Here is a 22,329-nt window from a genome sequence, read left to right as displayed (position 1 = left end):
TCCTTTCCTCCAATGGCACATGGCCGTGTGCTGGATCAGGGCTCATGGCCTATTGATTTTGCCATGGGTTTAGTTTTGAAAACATATGCAGCCATTTAAAGTGATTATTGCTCTTTCTAATATGGCAGCCAAGGTTAAAATGTAGATCAGTCTGAGCGAGAGACCAAGCTCTGGCCCATAAGAAGTTGCAAGCAGGCAGGAGGGCTGTGGCTATGCTAATGTCACTGGAGGAAGGAGAGCAAAGGAAGGAGAGCAAATGGGGATTAAGGAAGGGCTGGGGCCCGAGTCATCCCAGGGCAGTTCTAGGTCACATGTGCAACAAGACTATGTGACATTTAGATGTCTCAGGTCACCCCAAGCCAGATTCTCTTCTAATCCTTGCTGTACTTGGAAGTTCCTGCACATACTCCTTACACATCAGAAGAAAATAGATGATGAGTGTTCGATTGTGCATGAAGCAGATAGGTTTCCTCTGCTCAGCTAGACTGCAAAGAAGCCACAAAACCTTCGGTGACCCACCAAAGGGCTCTAGGAGTAAATCACTCTCCCTTCTCCCTTTCTCTCATTCTGTTTCTCTTCCTCCCTTTTTTTCCCCCTAGCCCTCCTACATGTCTTCCTCTTTACTATGTCTTATGCAGCAAGCAAGCTCTGAAGCTTAATAAACAGATGATCTTTTACATGTCTTTGTTTTGGTAAAGTCTTGTGACACCAGACTGCCCCTGAGTCATTCTTCACAGCTCCCACCTCCCTATGACCCATCCACCTCGTATTTGGGCATCTATAAAGTTCCCAGTACATCTGTAATCAGATAGAATCCATCAGGCCTCCCGAGGAAGAGTCTGTTGTCCTAAAAATCTGATTTCCAGACCATAGCAAGTGATTTCAGCTTATTTACCAGGATCAAAAGTTGGCAAATAACCATGATGTTTGAGGACCAGAGACTGTTACATAATCATCCTTTGGTGGAGACAATGAGGTCACATGTTTACCCATCTAATCGCTGATCAAGGATATGTTTCATTGCAGATAATGTGCTCACTGGCCCATAACTTAATTACTGAGTGTCTTGAGTGTCTGAATCAACAAAGCTTTCAGATGTAGGTCTTGCCTAATCTAATGGTGCATCTGTTAAAGATCATTGCTTCTGTTCGGCCTCTAAAAGAAAGGTCTGGGGGATACAGTGGGCCATTGCCAGTGCTGTTCTCAATGACCTCTCATTGAAAAACATGCCAGATAGTTGGTCCAAGTGTTGTGGGTTATTGTTAAGTTGAAAAACATTCCAGTTCCCACGGTTTATTTTCTAGCCAGCAATAGATGTTATTGTTTATATGCAGGGCCAAATAGAACCAATGATTCCAGGGTGACAGATATTGGTAAATCCTCTAGTGAAAGCATGCTCTCCGAGGAAATTAATGCCACACAACAGAGAGGGGATGGCTCCCCTCCCAAGCTAGGAAAGAAAATATGTCAATAAAAGTCTGGGGAAATAAGCAATAAGCAAAGTAGGACCAAAATGTTGGGTGTATTGGTTGGGGTTCTTGCAGTAGACCAGGATCTAGCTACAGAGTTTGAAGTCCAATGGTGTCTCTTGAAGGGTCATTTCTCCTGGTTAATTCTTCCTTCTGAATTCCCTACCCTATGTGTGTGATTTGTCCAGATTCCAAATAGAGCTCCCACTCTCCCGCTCCTGGGCCATCATGATCACAACCATGATGCCTAGCAATGAATTCAGAATTTGGGAAAAAGAAAAGTTTGGAGTTTTTGTTTGTTTTTTCAAGATTTAAAGAGTCTTGGCCAGGCGTGGTGGCTGACACCTATAATCCCAGCACTTTGGGAGGTCAAAGTGGGTGGATCACTTGAGATCAGGAGTTTGAGACCAACCTGGCCAATGTGGGGAAACCTCGTCTCTACTAAAAATACAAAAATTAGCTGGGTGTGCTGGTGCTTGCCTGTAGTCCCAGCTACTCAGGAGGCTGAAGCACAAGAATCACTTGAACCTGGGAGGCAGAGGTTTCAGTGAGCCGAGATCACACGACTGTACTCCAACCTGGGAGCCTGGGCGACAGAGTGAGACTCCGTCTGAAAAAAAAAAAAAGCCATAAGGAGTTTTGGTCCATGCACTATTATTATATCACTGGAGGCAGCTATGCTATCTCCTGTTTCCTCATCTCCAAATTTAAATAAATGCAACATGCCATTTTAAGGAAATTATAATAAAGTTGGATCCACCAGATGATTTTAGAATGCTAAGCAAAGGCCTAATTTCCAATACTAAGCAGAAATCCCATGCCCTCATGGGTGTCTGGCCTTCTACAAGTTGAGATGTGTCCTTTGGCTTCTTCTGATGCTCCTCTTCTCCCATTGAATGCAGGAAAACTCACCTCCATCAGAGTGAGGAGGGTAAGGATTGCCTGAGATCAAGAATCTGTGTGTTGTCAGGACCAGAAGACATAGTGTGAAACAAAGCAAAATAAAATCATAAATCAAGAACAAAGCCTTCCCTGTTCTTTGTTTTTGTTTTTGTTTTTCCTAAACCTTGCCATCAGCCATAAAGCAGCATGGCTTGCGTGAGTGGATTGGATGTTGGTGTGTTCCGAATACTTCAGAAAAGAAATTCCTCTAGGATACTGTCTTTTCTAGTGCACCATTGATGTGTGAACAATATTAAGCAGCAGGAATAGTTTCCAGAGAAGTCTAGACCCCCATTCTGTATGTCTAGAGACCATGAGCTGCCCCCACACTGAAGTAAAACCTGTGGGCACACCTCCTCTAACCATGGCCCTCCCAACAAACAATCAGATTTGAAAAATTCAATTTGAGAGTGCAGACCTGCTTTGGCTTTGCAGCTAATCTGCAGACATTTGAAGCCCAAGGGGAAAGCCTCCTTCCCTCTAGAATCTGCATTGTAATATATCCTCACTGAGCCAGGGAAAGAGCTGGTCATAAAAAAGAGCCTTGTTATTTGATAGCGTGGTTTATCCTAGTTGGTGGTGTCACTGAATTGTTTTGCTAAGAAGTCAAATGTTAAGGGATTGATTTCCTCCTTTAATAAACAAGCACAGGGGTGAAGGATGTGAGGCCAAGTGCATTCCACAGTCTGAAAATGATTGCTTAATTGAGGTTGTTTTTCTTTCTCGGAAGAACACAAAGGTGATGATGTTAAGGCTGTAATCTTATTTTACCGCTGAATCCCCTCTTTTAATAATCGGCATATATATATATATTTTTTGACAGTGTGATTTGCCTTCAGTGTAAGATCTAAACAAGTTTGGTCATTTGCGTAGAGAAAAAAGAATGAACTCAATACATGACCGCTAAGGATTTTCTTAGTCTGGCAACATCCTGGTGGGTTGCTTCCTGTCTTCGTGAGTGCTCTTTGTATGGCTTGCTGAATGAATACATGATTGCATATGAACATTATGGTAATATATCCTCCTTTGGAGAAGCACAGAAATGTAATTAATGGTATGTGAGGCAAAGAACTAGCGATGGGCCACAGATGCATACATTCAGCATCAGGTTAAAATCCCAAGAGAGCATCAATTATCAAGTTAAATGCAGTTTCTATTTCAAGCTAGATTGCAAAGCAATGGGATAATGCCAGAGGCCCTCAAAGGGAACTAATTTTAATTGATCAACCCATAGTCGTGGAATCCAAATGAGCCCTGTTCTCATCGCCAAAGGGGGAACCCTAATTCTAGGTCAGCTCAAGAATGTAGGAGAGGGGATTTCACAGGATGGCACATTAAAATTAGTAGTGTTCCTTACATGGGCCTGATCATAATGGGAGGCTTTTTGTAAATCCTCTAACTGCTCTAGTTAAAAATGAGGGATTCAGCCGGGTGCGGTGGCTCACGCCTGTAATCCCAGCACTTTGGGAGGCCGAGGTGGGTGAATCACGAGGTCAGGAGATCGAGACCATCCTGGATAACACAGGTGAAACCCCATCTCTACTAAAAATCCAAAAAAAGTTAGTCGGGCGTGGTGGCGGACACCTGTAGTCCCAGCTACTCGGGAGGCTGAGGCAGGAGAATGGCGTGAACCTGGGAGGCAGAGCTTGCAGTGAGCGGAGACCGTGCCACTGCACTCCAACCTGGGGGACAGAGCAAGACTCCGTCTCAAAAAAAAAAAAAACAAAAACAAAAAATAAATAAAAAATAAATAAATAAAAATGAGGGATTCATTTGGGTAATTATCACCTCCCATGCCCTGGGCGTAACTTAGAAAACTACTATGTCATTCAGCTATTCAGTAAGTAACCTTGGAAACAAAGCTAATTACCTTTCAGTCTGCACTGTTGAAATGTAAAGATCATACAAAATGAGTGCTTGAGATAATTCTGGAGAGGCTTATGTGTTCCTAATGGCTTCTGCTCCAAACAGAGAAGCTTTCCAAGTGTCCCACAGGTCCTGGACCCAGCAGGGCCTTCTTTCACTCATGCCTCAAGCACAATATAGGAAAATCCCATACATGGGGGAGGGGGAACAGAGAGGTATAGTTTTTTGTTGTTGTTGTTGTTTTTTAAAGCAAGGTGATTTTCTGGACGAACATGCTTTGTGTTCCCCCAGCACTTAGCATATAGACTGACACATAGTAGGCATCCAGGAAATGTGAGTGGAGTGAGAGTTGTATTGTACTCAAAGACACTCTCCTTATAGTAGAGTATGATTATCATACCATTTACAATGTGCACACTAACAACTGGGTATGGTACCTTATGCTTATTCACACCAGAGTTGTTTCCCTCCTAACGAACCTTCATCTATTTGTAGTTTGCTTCTCCTTCATGGAAAAGTTGCATGATTGGTTGTTTATAAACCTATAAGATAAATAAGGCTGTTTCCATGAGACATATGGGTTTTTAAAGAGCCATTTAGCATGGAATGTGTGAAGTTTGAAAATTATAACTTCATCGAAAGCAAAGACTGTCTTTTCCTCTATAGTGAATTTGAGCCTTAACAAAATACAATACATATTAAATTTAAAATTCAAAAAATCCATTGAATTTGTCTAATGACTTTGGTATGTATTGTGCTGCAAATTTGCCTTGGAAGACATTAAAATATGAAGACAATTTTTATAACTTTATACCAGAACTTAATTTTGAAACTGAACATAGATAATTTACATTAAAACAAAGTGAACACTGAGGTAAATTTGGTAACCCTACCCAACTACTCTAATCAGTATAGAGTGAGACAGTCTGAGGCAACCTAGCACCTATTCAGAACCTGTTTACCTCATCTGCTGACAGATTATTAGGCTGGCATATTTTGTTCTGATTGATATTCCCCCTGCCATATGTATATATTAGATATAGATGACCAGATAAATCACAGTCTGGTGAAACACATGGGACCTATGACCAGACAGGCACCTTTTTGGGAGAACTTAAACTCATCAGGCACTGCTGACTCTGTGGCCAGTCACATGTGTAGGCAATGATAGCCCTGCTTTTCGAAGCTGAGCTCTATGAAACAGAAAAGTGGGAGAGTAATTTACACTTGGGATATTTCAAAGTACATCTGATTTTTTACAATGGTTGACTCTGAAGCAAGGATCAAAGTCATTCAGCCTGAGAAACGACGTTGAGGTCTCTGCATACCAGGTAGGTGACATGCTTGCTTTTCAAACAGTGTGCTCTTGATAACCTGGTCCCTCAAATCTTCACACTGTGAAGTTGCCCAAGCCTTTCAGAAGATCATAAGACTCTAGAGGAGCACAGGTGATTCTTTTTGGTCTATGATAGTGTTGGACATTGATTCAGTTGACATAGAGACTCTCCATTATAGCAGCAGGAGACATGTTTCATCTTTGGACGGCTCTTCTCCTCTCTTGTTCTGTTTGCTCAGCTTTACTTTATTGTGCCTTATAATGAACTGTATTCCATCTGGGTGAGGGGAATTTCTAACTTATAATGAACTCTATTCCATCTGGGTGAGGGGAGTTTCTAAGCCTCTATAGATGTAAAATGCACTCACTGTAAAACTCCTCATCCTTGGAGGAAGAATATCAATGATATCCAATTCCTCAAGTGATATTTAACTTCATATGAGTGATCAGTCAGCCATGGTTTTTACCCATGGTACTCAATAATTCAGAATGAGAGGCCCTCACTTAGGCAATATGGGATTGGGCTGACTCATATCTCATTTCTCTCCAGGTTAGGGAATATGTAGCTATCTGAAATATAAAAATTAATTTAGTCTAGATTCACATTTTACATTTAGTCAAATATTTATTTGTACTCATAAAAAGTTTAGTGACATAATTTAAAAGGTGAAGAACTAAAACGCATTCCAAATATTGACCAAAATACTGTAGGAAGTAGCTTGGGAAACTTTTCATCAAAATCATTAGACACATTGCCGTATCACTCTGCATAAAATCATATCCCTCCTCAAAACCACACCCTCCAGGTGTTGAATTTATGGGCGAATTTGTTCTGTGAGGTGCCAAAAATGAAGATAAGGTAAGAAATACAGCCAACTAGAAGGAAGAGATATAAATGTACAAACAGGCCATTTCTGCTAGAGTCTCAGGCATTCAGGAGGTTCGTAATAGTCATACAAATATATAAAATTTTAGTGAGCTATTGAATCCATCTTCTTCCTCTTTAATTCTTCACATCAAGCCTGCAAAAGAAAAACCAAAGGAACCGTGAGTTTTTCCCGTCCAGTGTCATTAAGGCATAATTGACAAATGAAGATGGTATATATTTACAGTGTACAATGCAATGTTTTGATATATGCATACATACATTGTAAAATGTTTCAGTCACCATAATTAGCATATCCATCACCTCACATACTTATTTTTGTGGGGAGGACATTTAAGATCTCTTAGCAATTTTCAAGGATACATTATTAACTACAGTCATGATGCTGTACAACAGATCTGATATGGTTTGGCTGTGTCCCCACCCAAAATCTCATCTTGAATTGTAATAATCCCCACATGTCAAGGGTGGGACCAGACGGAGATAATTTAATCATGGGGGTGGTTCCCCCCATACTATTCTCATGATAGCAAGTGAGTTCTCATGAGATCTGATGGTTTTATAATGGCTTTCCCCCATTTTGCTCTGCACTTCTCTTTTCTGCTGCCACGTAAAGAAGGACGTGTTTGCTTCCCCTTCTGCCATGATTGTAAGTTTCCTGAGGCCTCCCCAGCCCTGCAGAATTGTGAGTCAATTAAAACTCTTTCCTTTATAAATTACCCAGTCTCAGGCATTTCTTCATAGCAGCGTGAGAATGGACTAATACGAGACCTCCAGAATATATTCACCTTATGTATCTGAAATTCTGTGTATTCTTTAACCATCATCTCCCCATTCACACCACCCCTCAAGCCCCTGGCAACCACCATTTGACTCTCTTCCTCTATGAGTTCAATGTTTTTAGATTCCACATATAAGTAAGATCATGCCATATTTGTCTATGTCTGGCTTATTTGACTTAGCATAATGTCCTCCAGGTTATAAACCAATATGATAGGAACAAGTCAAAATTGAAGACCCCATTTTCACTTGAAAACTTCATCTCTCAATTCCATGAATGTAAATGAACTATGGGTAGATGCTGTGGCCATCAACTTTGGCTCTAGTGATTTAAGTAATTCTAAACTAAATTAGGATAGCTTCTCCTGAAGGATTAGAGTATAATGTTAGTCTTATGATTATGGCTTGTAAGACCACTGGTGCCTGAGGTAAATTTGCATTTATGGCTCCAGTTCTTCACCTCTCCCTACTGCCATGTAACTTTGTAGTTTTCTACCACTGTGGGTGGGGTATAATTCCTCATGCCTGAGTTTAGCCACACATCTTGCTTTGGCCAACAGAATGAGGCAGAAATGATGGTGTACCAGTTTTGAGCCTATGCCTCAAGAGGTATCACATGTTTTTGCTTACTCTTGTATTTCTGCTGTTGCCATAACAAGGGTATGCCCAGGTTAGCCTTCTGATCCCAGAAGAAGGACAAGAAATATGTGGAGCAGAACCACCCCTGCTAAAGCACCCTAACCAGGCCCCATGTGGAACAGAGCCCCCAGATGACCTGCAGACACATCAGTGAGTCCAGCCAAGATCAGCTGAGCCCAACCTGTATCAGCTGAGGCCAAAACACATGAGTTAGAATAAGAAATTATCTTGTTTTAAACATTGAATTTGGGGGGTGGTTTGGTATGCAGCAATAGCTAACTGATATGGTGCCACTTCTTTTCAAAGCTCTTGTAATGCAGGGATTCTTGAACACTATTTACACATTTGTTTTCCATTAGTCTTTGGTGTCATTCCTTGTGTGTTTTACTTATGTGAATGAGCTGAATCTTTTCTTAAAAATGGAATGCTCACCTTTTTTTATTGCCAATGGCTGGAGAAAGAAAACTCCATAAACAAGGATCTTCCCCCTGGTGGGGCAGAAACTCTGGTTTGGCACCCTCCATAATCCTTGTTTTTCTCTACTACAAAGGCTGGTGAGCGAAATACTACACTCTATTTCTCAGTCTCTCTTACAGCTAGGGGGAGCCATGGGACCCAGTTCTGGCCATTGAGCCCGAAGAAGTCTACAGCAGAGATCTGTCTAAGAAAGCTTCCCTTTCTTGTATATTTCTTTAGAGATCACAAAGCCCATAGTGTCATTGAACATTTCTAGCATTGCTGTGATGCAGGTTGTGTTGTACTCACTGTTGAGATGAAATACACAGAGGTTCAAAAATCAAAGTAGCTAGCTCAAAGTCTCATAGCTGGTAGATAGAAAAACTGGGATTTTAACAGAGGTATCCTGGCTTTGGAGCTGTTTCTACTCCACTAACAGGGTATGGATGGTTTGTGAACCAGAGGAAAAAGTAAGAAGTTATTAATGATTGCAAAGCTGAAAATGCTATCAACAGCAGTCAGCATAGGTTCTTGTATTTCCCCAGCATTTTATCTTATTATCAAAATAACACAATATGAGATTTACTCTCTTAATACATTTTTAAGTGTATAATACATTATTGTTGACCATAAGTACAATGTTGTACAGCAGATCTCTAGAGCTTACTCATCTTGCTTGACTGAAACTTCATGCCTGTTGATTAGTAACGCCCCATTTCCCCCTACCCCCCTGGTAACCACCACTTCACTCTTTGATTCTATGTGTTTAACTATTTTAGCCACCTCATATAAGTGGAATCATGCAGTATTTGTCCTTGTGTTACTGACTTATTTTACTTTGCATACTGTCCTCAGAGTTTATCCATGTTGTCACATATTGCAGAGTTTCCTTCTTATTCCAGGATAAAAATTCCAGTGTGTGTGTATCACATTTTCTTTATTCATACATCTACCTAATGGACATTTAGGTTGTTTACTAATTTTTTTAAGAAATTATCAATTTTCAGTCCATGCCAGTCACTAAGTGGAGGTAAGACACCACCTCCTTCCCAGCCCATGGTTTCTAAGTGACTAGCAATTTCACAGCTTCATCCTGGGGTACCAGGATCCAGGCTCATCTCTGGTCATTCTCTCTTAGGTACCCTATACTCTGAGTTCACTAGACCACGTTTTGCTCCTGTAATGACAAGAGCCTTTGGGCCTCTCCCTCTTTGGTTATAACTTTTGACTAAAATCCCACCTCCCCATGACTCTCCATATAACATGCTGAATTGTGATTATTTGCTTATATGCATCATCTCACTCCTCTCATGTCTCCCACTATAGCTGCCCTGCCACTAGGCTGGGATCTTTTAAGGATATAAATATGTTCTATTCATTTTTACATCCCATTGCCTATCATGGCACCTGACACATAGCAGGGGTCCAGTGATTGATGAGTTGGACTACTGGAGAAATGAAAATAGGAAAAGAACTGGAGTTGCAGTTGTAGCCAAACCCACATACTTCAATGTGAGGCAGCAGTAATGAGTGAAGGCCCATAGATGCAGAAATCCAGGAGTGTTGGATTGATGTGCTATGTTTCTGCTATGCTGCCAGTTCTGCCCTAGGTTCCAGCTCTGGCCCCATGATGGCCAGGGTATGCTCTAGCCACTTTACTGCTATGGTCACTGTGCTGGATGACATATGGCCAGTCTCTCTGGCTAAGTAAGAGGCCCATGACAAGCTTCCCTTGAAGCCGAGGTATTCCTTGGGCTTCTCTGAGCAGCATGGAATGGGTGATGATCCATAGGAAATTGTCACTGAAGCATGTTTTATGAGGTGTGATTTCTCTCCAAGATGTGTCCAGACTGAGAAGCACCATCTGCAACCCAGAAATAGGTACCATTTATATGGCAGGCTTGACATGGACTCTGATAATCCTTTATCTGTCCCAGATACATAGGTGAAATTATGGCTATACTGAGAAACACAGAATGAGCCATTTGCATTGGAGAGCTGTAAGATGTCCTTCACGACTGGGTTCAGCTTATAGGCCTCTCTGACTTTGAGACAGTTTTGTAAACATAGAGAACTAATGAGTGGATAAAGAAAATGTGGTATATATACCCCATGAAAGATTACTCATCCATAAAAAGGAATGAAATAATGTCTTTTGCAGCAACTTGGATGGAGCTGGAGGCCATTATTCTAAGTGAAGTAACATAGGAGTGGAAAACAAAAAATTGTATGTTCTCATAAGTGAAGCTAAACTATGAGAATGCAAAGGCATACAGAGTGATATAATGAACTTTAGAGCCTCAGAAAGGGGAAGGGTGGGAGGGGAGCTAGGGACAAAAACAGCATATTAGGTACAATGGACACTACTCAGGTGATAGGTACAATAAAATCTCAAAATTCATCACTATACAACTCATCTATGTTACAAAAAAACCACTTGTGCCCCAAAAGCTATGAAAATAAGCATTTTTTTTTAAATAGAGAAATCTTGATCCAGTTTTCCCAGACCACCATGACTACTGTGAGACGACTATATTTAGAAAAATAAATGCATGGAGTTCTTAATATAACATTAGCCCCAGGGGAACTTTGCTCTTCCTCTTTACTTACTGCAGTTGAGAGCCAAGGGAGACCTGAAAAAAAACCGTGAAGAGGGGGAAGCTGGGCCAATGCTATCAGCCTGTGCTCACGTGGGAGTGGAGAAACAGCTGATGGTGGCAGTGCCAGTTTTGAGCACCTACTACGTGCCAGGCACTCCACCAACTGACTACACAGCTACCTTGTTCAGCCTACAAAATAAACCTGATCCTTCCTTGCAGAAGGAGCCAGGCATGAGGTGACAGATGAAGCAGGAGCCATTGCAGGTGTCCTCCTGCAGATCACCCTGTCCCTCAGCTTCCCCCACTCCTGGGTCCCAGTATAATTCAAGAGGGCCCAACAAGCCTGGAAACAGGACGGCAATGATGGATAAGGTCAGATATAGTCCATCCCAGAGTCCAAAGTCCCCAGAGGGCAAGAATCTCCATCCTTGGCTTTGTGGGACTCAGCGTGTGCTCGGGATGCTGGCATGATACCAGAATACAAAAATTCGGGAATCTAGAGACCTGAGCTCCCTGCTCTGCATCAGGGCTCGAATTTAGAAATGAGAAACAATGGGAAGGGATCCAGAGCTAAAATTGCCCACACTGTAAAGCACTCTTGTTTGTCGGGGTGTTGGAATGCAAGTGTATTGGGCTGTCTCCAGGGCCACGCTGCTTTGCTGCCTAGACAACAGTTGTCAGCTATTCTCCTGTGCCCTGTTGTCCTGTAGGGGACATTTGTGAGAATGATGGGGAAGGTACAGCAACTAGCTGAAAAAGTCCTTCTGTAGCTACCTCACATATCTTTTGTGCCCAGACCAAAAATGGCATGGAAGCACAAGCTCTAGTTTACATTTGGGAAGGGTACATCTTGGCTGGTGTGGGGATGATACACCAAATATCTCCCTTGTGTCACCGTAAGTCCAGACTGAGGAACATGTGATGTTTACGCCTTGCTGTGACCCATTTATAGCTGTGTTACTCATAGTCGCCGTGGCCCCACATACATCATGTGGGAAATGGAGTCCACTCAACACTTGTCTGCACTTGGTCCTTTAACCACACACTCGGGGGCAGTGCAATGATTACTTCCTCCTACATGGTGCTAAATCATAGAGCCATAAACACAGTGACACTCAAAAGTACTTGAGAGAAGGCAGTGCCTCATGGTCTGGTTCCATATGCAATGGCCAACCATGCACCCAGAGCAAACTGGTTAAAGCTCTGGAGTTCCTTAGAGTGCATCAGAAATAAGACAAACACCTAGCATTTGTAAAGTCTTCTAGAGTTTACAGAGCACATTCACACATATTGTCCCTTGTACTCATCAGGACCACACCCTAAGGAAGGTGGTGCAAGCTACAACTAAGGCTTGTAAGGAACAACACACACCCAAGGTCAGAGAGGCACTCAGCCTGGAATTGCACCCAAACAACTCCAAACCAAAACTCTTTCTTTTGTCCCAAACAGGTACTCGTAAAGTCAGAAAAACAAAACTCTAAGTAAAAATTAGGAACATTTTTTCCTAAATTGTGAAACATCCACCAAAGTTGCCTTTGCAACTCATAAAGCCTTTGGTGGTTAAAGTGAAAATTGAAATGCTTCTAACAATAACTATATAAAAACAGGGAAGAAGAGGAAGGCACAAAGACCAGAATATTTGCCTTGGTCAAATCCTGCACCTGAAATCCAGATTAAAGTAGTGTTAAGTGCAGGACCTGGAGAATTCAAGTGACCATAAAGAAAAGGCAAATTGCATATCCAGGTTGAATCTCATTAAAATATTTTTTATTAATCCTATTGTATTGAGAGTTTGTTATATTGGATATCAACTCAGAGTTAGGGGCTGGCAACTGAGATACAACATTTGTTTGGTAAGATCTTGGTGGAGAAAGGGGCATCATCAAAGACCAGTCACCATAGGCAGCTCCAGATTTTGTGGGAAATTTCTCTTCATCCATCAGAACATAGTCCTCCCTGTCTCAAAGGGGCTACTGACTTCATTGGAGAAATATTGACCCAAGATTTCCCTACCAAGGCAGAGTTCAATAACATCTAGAAGTAGACAAAGTGATAAATAAGTCAAGGAGACTGCTGTCTTAACCAAGAGGTTCTCAGCTTTTCTAAAGATGACAAAATCTTTCTATATTGTTTATGCCTTGGCATTCAAGGCCTAGAGACAATGGTGATTATATCAGAAGTACCAAGAATCTTCCTACAACTGTCCAGCAATGATCTGTGGCAGCCAGGGGTTCTGGAGCAACCAAACAGAAAACTAATTTTTTTGACATTTAACTAACAGAGCATGTGAAACAAATATAGGCCTCCCTGCCTTCTTCCCATAATGCATTACTGGAAAGCACATTGTCATAGAGATCACCTTAAAGCTGAATGATTGTTTTCACAGTCACAGTGATGGTAATGAGTGGTCCAAAGACTCAGTAGTCAGATAAAAAGATGGCTTTTGATGTATTATTAGGCAAAGATGTAACTATAAGGCTTTATAATCTTTTAAAATAGTAAAACTTTTTCAAAGACAAATGGAACTAGAGTTTTGGTATTGCTCCTCATTTTAGAAATTAGGAAATTGAGATCCAGAGGGGTTGAGTCACTTGTCCAGGATCACACAGCTAGCTATTGGCTGAACCCGGATGAGTTTTGGAGCTCTTTCTGCTACACCAAATTCTTTTGCAAAACTTGTAAAAATTAGCATACATGTATTAGTCTGTTCTCACACTGCTAATAAAGGCATACTCAAGACTGTGTAATTTATAAAGAAAAAGTGGTTTAATGGACTCACAGTTCCACATGGCTGGGAAGGCCTCATGATCATGGTGGAAGGCAAAGGAGGAGCAAAGTGATGTCTTACGTGGTATCAAGCATGCAAGACAGAGCATGTGCAGGGGAACTCCCCTTTATCAAACCATCAGATCTCATGAGACTTATTCACTGTCACAAGAACAGCATGGGAAAGACCCACCCCCATGATTCGATTACCTCCCACTGGGTCCCTCCCGTGACACATGGAAATTATGGGAGCTACAATTCAAGATTTGGGTAGGGACACAACCAAACCATATCAATAAGTAATCTGTACATATTGACAGTGCATTAGAGGCACACATTAACAACTGATACACAGAAATATATCTGTAGTGTACCAAAACGTTGACTTAACAAATATTCATGCATTTGTTCTAATGAACACCAAAATTTCACTTAAAAATATTTCTTGCCTTCTCAGAATCTAGCAGTGTTTCTAAAAATACTTTATATAGAGTAAAATGCTCAAATCTTAAGTGAACTTGATAAATTTTTTACCATGTATATACCCATGTAAGGCCTTTATTTTTACATAGCTCTTAAATACTACTGTATATGCCAGCAAATCCATGAGGTTTTGTTCATTTGAGAAATACTAGTTTCAAGAGATGATAAAACAAGTTTTCCTTTGAAAAGAAAGGGAGAGGAAAAGAGGGAGAAAAGGGAAACCATCAATCATCAGATAAATTGAGAAATACTGGATTAAGCAGAGATAAACAACCTTCTTAGTTTAAGGGCTCCTTGGAACTTTAAATATACAAATATATAGTGTGTGTGTTGGGTGTGGGGACCATACCATTGTATCATTTTCAAAATTCACTCAATCACTGAAGCATTTTTCCAGTTTTATACTGTATAAATTATTTATCATTCATTATATCACAAATAGTATTCATAGCTTTTCATCAGGTGGCTGCACCAGAGTTTGCTTAATTGGAATCCTGTTATTGGACACTTAGGTTCTTAATCAATTTTGCTACCATAAATGAACACAACCTTTTCCATGTGAACATTTTGTTTAGAATGGACATTTTGTTTAGAATCAAGACACGACTGGATTGGAAGAGATATAAATCCACAATGACTGGGAATTTCTCCATTTATTAACCCCCCCAACCCTCATCATTTATACTACTGTGTGCCTGCTATGCAGAAGATACTCAATATTTTTTGAGAATGTGCATATGTCTTTTTCACGATCACTTTCCTATTCATCTTTGTGGATTTACTTAAAGGAAAATCAGTAACTGTTTTCTTGAGCACTCCATTGATTTCTACTGAAGCTGCACATTTTCTTAGGCTTCTCTACTAATTATACATCCACTTTTGTGAATTGTGAGTTCATTTCCTTTGTCTATTAAGGTGTTACCATTTTGCTTTCCAATTTACACGGGCTCTTTCTATAATTATATATTTCATGCAAAACAATTTTCTTGATAGAGTTTGCTATTTAATGTTTGGTTTTTTTTTTTTCAAGTACCTTTTTTTTAATTATCGAGAATTTGAGGGATGATTTTGATGGCTCTTCTTTTAAAAGCTACCTGGGGAAGTTTAAATCAATGCCTTCATTTTTTCCTCTAAATCATTCCAACCATTATTTTAAAAGCTACTTATATCCAAATCTTACCTTTTGAAGCTATCATCAGATGACTCAATTTTATAATCTTAAAAGAGATGAGGCCAAATAAAGAAGGATGTTTACGGAAAGGAAGAAAGCATAATTGATTTGGAGATTTGAGATCTTGTTTATAGGCTGTTGTAACTCACTCTGCTGTGTGTGTGTGTGTGTGTGTGTATGTATGTACAGGCACACGTGCGTGTGCTGATGGGGGTTTAAACCACCTAGAATGGGAGTTCAAACATGGCCGCACATTAAATCTCCTGGAGGGAGTTTTTTTCACCATCCCAAAACCCAGGCTGCCCCAAACCAATTACATCAGAGTCTCTGGAAGTGCAATCAGTAATTTGTAAAGCTCCCAGGTGCTCTGATATGCAGACAAGATTGAGAACCAAAGCCTAGAAGGGCTTCTCAGTCTTCAACGTCCATATGAATCCCTGGGGATCCTGTTAAACTGCAGATTCTTACTCAGGAGGTCTGGGGAGAGGCCTGAGACCACACATATCTAGTAACTACCCAGGGAATGCTGTTGCTATTGGTCCATGGACCACTTGAAAATGAAGGTTCTAGACCAGTAGTTTTCAATAGAGGGAGAGAATGATTTTTGCCCCCCACCCCGTGGTGAGCATTTGGCACCATGTGAAGACATTTTTTGTTATCACAATCAGGAAGGGGAGGGTACTACTGGCATTTGGTGAGTAGAGGCCAGGGATGCAGCTAACTATCCTAGAATGCCCAGAACGGCCCCAGTGACAGAGTTGTCTGGCCCAATTGTCAATAGTGCTGAGGTGGAAAAAAAAAAAAAAAAGCCAGTTTAGAGACAGCTGTTTCTGATGAAAGAAAATGATCTCTTGGACTCGGGAAGGGGAACATCACACACCGGGGCCTATCATGGGGAGGGGGGAGGGGGGAAGGATTGCATTGGGAGTTATACCTGATGTAAATGACGAGTTGATGGGTGCTGACGAGTTGATGGGTGCAGCACGCCAACATGGCACAAGTATACATATGTAACCTGCACGTTATGCACATATACCCTAGAACTTAAAGTATAATAATAAAAAAAATCCACTGTCCCAAAACAGAATATGTTGGCTTATTTTTATATTTGCTTCAGGTCTTTTTTTGTTATTGTCAGTTTGTTTTGGAAAATAAAACTGAAGTAAAAATTAAAAAAAAAAAAGAAAAGAAAGAAAATGATCTCAAACCTGAGCTAGAAAAGAGCTTTGTGCACTGGTGTGTTAAGTGGTCCCTTCTGGGAAGCATTGCTGATAAAACATATTAGTAATTTTCTAATCAACTTCAATAAGATTAAGAGCCCCTTCTGGGAGATCTGATATACCTGCCTCACTAAAGTCACCTTGTAACAGAGTTTACTGATCACTTGTACCTCGTCTCCCAGTGTTATCTAACCACATGTTTTCCTATTCCAAGTTTTAGAACTGGATTTTTGAAGCCACTTTAAGCAACTTTGAAATAAAGCTTTGACATGTGTTTCCAATAAATTCATCAGAGAAATTGCTTTTACACCCTTTGCCTTGCCAGTCTCCAGGCTGGTTCTCAAGTGGGACCCTGTCTCTGCAGTCAACAAATGTTTCCTGAGTGCCTACTGTGGAGACATTTTCACAGCCCACTCTGCCTTCAAACCCAGCTTTCCAGCTTTCCACCTATGCTACCTTGGGCAGCTTACCCAACAACGTGAACCCCAGTGTTTCAAAGGATAGAGAAATAGTAGTGTCAAATTCACAGGGTGGTTGGGAGGATAACATGGTAAAGCATTTAGCAGAGTGCCTCTGACATAGTCAACATATACTATTACTATTATTCAAGGACAAAGGTCCACAAATAGCTTATAAATTAAAACATCCCTTCCTCCTTTTCTATCTTCCAAACAAGATTCAATCTTTGTCATCTTGGCTTCAAGCTCTTTTTGGTGCTGATGGTTGGGGAGATCTAAATGTGTAGAGAGGGAATTGAAAAAAGTGAACTGAGTCTAAATTACATAGAAAAAGGGTTTGGGGACTCAGTGGAAAATACGATTTCTTGGAAACAAAAAAGAGATTTGAGATTAAAAGTCTCTAGGATGAGGGAATCTTGGGCCAATGAGAATATTTTTAGGTAGTTTTACTATGTGTTTTACAATGTAAATCTTTTTTTTTCTTTTTTTCTTTTATTTGTTTAAATTTAAGGAGTACAAATGCAATTTTGTCACATGGATACATTGCATAGAAGTGAAGTCTGTGCTTTTAGTGTAACCATCACCAAAAGAGTGTACCCTGCACCTGATTACAATGTAAATCTTTCTCAGGTGAAGATTTACATTCCTTCTGGAGGCTGATATGGTTTAGCTGTGTCCCCACCTAAATCTCATCTTGAATTGTAGTTCCCATAATCCCCACATGTCGTGGGAGGGACCCGGTGGGAAGTAATTTAATCATGGGAATGGTTATCCTCATGCTGTTCTTATGACAGTGAGTTCTCACGAGATCTGATAGTTTTATAAGGGACTTTTCCCCTTTTTGTTCAACACATCTCCTTCCTGCATCATGTGAAGAAGGATGTGTTTGCTTGCCCTTCCACCATAATTGAGTTTCCTGAGGCCATCCCAGCCATGCTGAACTGTGAGTCAATTAAACCTCTTTCCTTTATAAAATACCCAGTCTCAAATATGTCTTTATTATCTGTGTGAGAACAGACTAATACAGGGGCCATTTTTAGAAATCAATGTATGTTTCTTTTGGACACAACTCTGTGCTTAAATATGCTTAAATGATCTTAAAAGTGGAAAGCAGAATTCCTAGTTTTATTTGGGCTACATTATATGCTAGAAGAAATATTAGGCACTGTGGATACACTAGTGGACAAGTCAGACAAGTTACCCCCTTCATGGAACTTAAGATCTAGAAGGAAAATCAGAGAGAATAAACAATGGCAATCCAGTCCTCCATTGTGATGGGTGCTGCTATCCTGGGACAAACACAGGGAGCCATGGATGCTTTATCTAGTTTAAGAGGCAACAGAAAAGTTTTTAAAAAATAGTATTTTACTGAGACTTGAATGATGAGTAGGAGTTAGCCAGATAATGAGTACGGGAGGGAATAAAGATAAAAAAAATAACATTCTGAGCATGTGTAAAGGCCTGGAATCAGCATGGAACCTCCATCAGCTGGGAGAAGTTCACTAGGGTTGGAGCGAGGAATGTCCTGCACAGGCAGAAATGTAAGATGAAAAAAGCCTGCCAAGTCTGAGACGGTTAACACAGGCCAGAAGGGTCATGGGGCGCTGCTGAAGGACGTGCAGCGGGGCAGTGACCCGATCCATTTTGTGGGGTTTGGTTTTGTATTTTTTTAAAGATCCGCCGACTACAGGGCTCTGGCAACTGAAAACAAGTGAGAAAAGGCTTTGAGTACTGAAGTGCACGGGTCACTTTGACAGCTGTGGGCCATTAATGCTCCAATTGTTCAGCGAGGTCACCTGTGTGACAGCAACAAGAATATACAGTGGATGAATGAAATTTGCAAACCTTATTTCAAGGTGAAGAGAGGGGTCAAACATATGAGAAGATCACAGCACTTGTCCAATGGCTCATGCCTGAGGATTGAGAAGGGAGTCCCTTGTCCATTAGCAAAGGCTCAGGGACTCCTCACTGAAGCATTTCAGTTCCAGATCTCAAACTTCCATCGAGGGCTGAGGAAAATTCCCACAGGTTACACAAACATTACTTTGAGCAGTAAATCCAAGACAACCTGCAAGTGACCACATACTGTTGGGCAAGCAGTGGGAACTCATACTGAGCTCTCTTCTGGCAATTTGCAGTATTTTGTGGGCTGTGAGGAATTTGAGCTTAAATAAAGCAGAAATGGGCAGTCTCTCGGATCCCTTGGCTTAATTTATTGAACAGGGGAAATAAGCCTTGTGAGGGAGACAGTTCCATTCCTAACGATTTAACCATTAATAAAGCCCTGCTATAAATGGAACTCAGGAGAGAAGGTAGCTTGTCAGAGGGCAGAGGAGTGGGCCCCATTAGACAAAATAGGTCAGGCGGGGAGAAAGTTGTCATTTCCTGACTAGTTAAGCTGATCAGACATGACAAGCCTTGTTGTTTTTGAACTGATTGAAAAAGGATAGAGAATATACAAGAGGTTGCTTTCTTTTTGTTTCATTTCATAGAAGATGGCTATTTCAAAGAGGATCCTGAAAAGGAACTTGATAATATTTAGCACAATTTTGAGGTTTGTGCTTTAAAACATGTGTGTATGTTGGCCTGAGTGTGTGTGTTTGTGTTTTCAGAAACATACGTTTTCACAGAAAAAAAATCTGTGCTTCTCCTAGGAAGTTACTTGGGATTCATTCACTTTCATCTGAGATTAATGGAACTCCAACTCCTGAGGAGAGATTTCCCTCCCATTGGTTGGATTGTTCATAATATCCTCTGTTTTTTTCTTGTTGTTCTGGTTTTGATCCTCAGAAATCAAAAGAGAGGCCGGGCACAGTGGCTCACGCCTGTAATCCCAGCACTTTGGGATCCAAGGCAGGCAGATCACCTGAGGCCAGGAGTTCGAGACCAGCCTGGCCAACATGGTGAAACCCCATCTCTACTAAAAATACAAAAATTAGCTGGGTGTGGTGGCACATGCCTGTAATCCCAGCTCCTCTGGAGACTGAGGCACGAGACTCACTTGAACCTAGGAGGGGGTGGTTGCAGTGAGCAGAGGTTGTGTCACTGCTCTCCAGCCTGGGAAATAAAGACTCCATCTCAAAAAGAAAAGAGACAAGACAAGACAGGGACAAGATAAAGACGAGAGAGAGAGAGAGAAAGAAAGAAAGAGAGAAAGGAAGGAAGGAAGGAAGGGAGGGAGGGAGGGAGGGAAAGAAAAGAAAGCAAGCAAAGGAGAGAGCAGGAAAACCGTTGCATATGGGAGCAAGCTGAGGAGAGGGAACAGTGTGCAAAAGCTAAGATGTATCACTCAAACAATGGATTTTTAGTTCACTTCTGGGTTTGCCTCCCTGTAGAGGTTCTGCCTTCCTCTCCTTCCTTTTGGAGCCCCTCCCCACTAATGACTCAAGGACATGAAGAAAAGACTTCCCTCAGTGCTCACACTATGCACTGTGCTTGTGTACTGTCTGATTTATAAGGGCTTTCTCTGTTAGAAGCATCAGAGAAACTGGCTTCACATTTGGAAATAATCTTCCTAATCTCCCCAAAGATAAACAACGTTTGGTGTTTTAAATAAATATAAGAAATTCTGGGTGGTAAGGCTCAGGAGGGGTGAAAGAAAAGCAAATACTGAAATGTCACAGCTATGTAACTTTGAGAATCTCACTTCTTTGGACCTCAGTTTTATCATCTAAAAAACAAGGGGGGTAGGTGGCTATGGTAGGCAGCCTTCAAGATGGCTCCCAGTGATTCTTGCCTCCTGGTATTCATATCCTTGTGTAGTCCCCTTCAACACAGAATAGGGCTGACTTGAGTAATCAGTAGCATGTTACAAAAATGACAAAGTATGAATTCCAAGGCTAGGCCATAAAAGACTTTGCTGCTTCTGCCCTGCTTTTTCTTGGATTATTCACTCCAGGGAGAGTTGACTGCCATGTTGTGAGGGCATTCAAGCAGGCCCAATGGGTGGATCCACATGGGAAGGCACCAAGGCCTCCTCCTGATAGCAGTCATTACCAATTAGCCAGTGATGTGAGTGAGCCATCCTGGAAGTAGATCCTTCAATCTTAGTCAACATCTCACTACAACCTCATGAGGGACCCTAGTCTAGAACCACCCAGCTAAGCCACTCTAAATTCCTGATCCACAGAAACTGTGAGATAATATTTATTGTTCTTTTAAGTTTTGAATAATTTGTTACACAGCCAAAGATAACTAATACAGCTGCCTTAGCTCAAGCTCAGCTCTTGTATTTTATGTGTCAAGGAATAGGCAAATTGATGGAAATCATGAAAAGTTTGTGTTTAGTGTGACATGTCAAAAACTGGATCCTGGCTACAGGGTAGGACCATATTGCTTTGGGCATTTATGAAATGGGGAAGAAAGATAAGTAGCCAGACTCTAGAGAGCTGGCATCCTGAGAACTTATGGATTCAGCTTTGTGGGAGTGGGCCAACACAGCTGGCTGACCTTGAACCAAAGTTTACAGTGCAACTGTTCAGCACCCAGTGATTAGTCCTTAGCATGTCATACCACAAACATAACCCACTTATGTTTATACATGCAGAGACTGAACTTGTTAAAAAAAAAAAAAAAAACCTCCAATGGAATGGTGACTTACTTGGGTTCTCCCTATAATGAGTCATTCCGAAAGGGTGCAAGTGGGATTATCTGAAGGGAATAGTGGCCCTGGCAGTTTTTAGAGGGAGATGAATTAGATAAGGGTTAAAAATTGCTGAGTTCATAGTTAAACCCACGTGGTTCTCCAGGGTAGGGTACATATCTGGAAAGCAGTGAGTATAGAGAGATTGCCGCATTAGGCTGGGTCTCGGTTGGACTAAGTGACATTGATGGTCCCCTAACCTGTGAGAATATGACTCTACATATTGCTGGGTAGACACGAGCCACAACCCTGACAAGGCAGCACATTTATTGGTGGGAGTTAGAGTATCCTCAGCCCCTTCTAGGCTTAATATGGCTATTATTTGGACTCATATGGCAGTCCTGAACTTAGTATCTCTTTCCCATGTCTATCCCAAATAAAGGCTATGGCTCACCACTGGTTCACCCTATAAATAAATACACACGTATGCTGCATGAACTTTCCAAGAATGCTTGGCTGTTTTCCACCGTTGGATACTTTCATCTCAGCAACATTCAACCAAAGAAATACTTTCCCAAGCAAGAAAGATTTCAGTCTAGTTCATCAAAGGACACTCTGAGAAACACCTTCTCAGTCCTTCTCAGGCCAAGACACACATAAAGATCACCTGAAGAT

At 41.2% G+C, this 22,329-nt stretch overlaps 1 protein-coding gene across 2 annotated transcripts in view; it reads right to left on the bottom strand.

Moving 5' to 3' along the window:
• Positions 1 to 6,218: 6,218 nt before the first annotated feature.
• The window catches only part of SMPX (small muscle protein X-linked), a 54,870-nt gene continuing 38,759 nt past the window's right edge, over positions 6,219 to 22,329 (bottom strand). For both annotated transcript variants that reach the window (XR_012091866.1, XM_073013262.1), the window contains one exon: positions 6,219 to 6,635. The gene's annotated coding sequence lies outside the window, so the exon portion shown is untranslated. The remainder of the gene's footprint in view (positions 6,636 to 22,329) is intronic.

Source organism: Chlorocebus sabaeus, chromosome X, assembly GCF_047675955.1.
Source record: "Chlorocebus sabaeus isolate Y175 chromosome X, mChlSab1.0.hap1, whole genome shotgun sequence".
NCBI classification, from domain to species: domain Eukaryota; kingdom Metazoa; phylum Chordata; class Mammalia; order Primates; family Cercopithecidae; genus Chlorocebus; species Chlorocebus sabaeus.
This window is presented reverse-complemented; position numbering and strand designations above follow the sequence as displayed.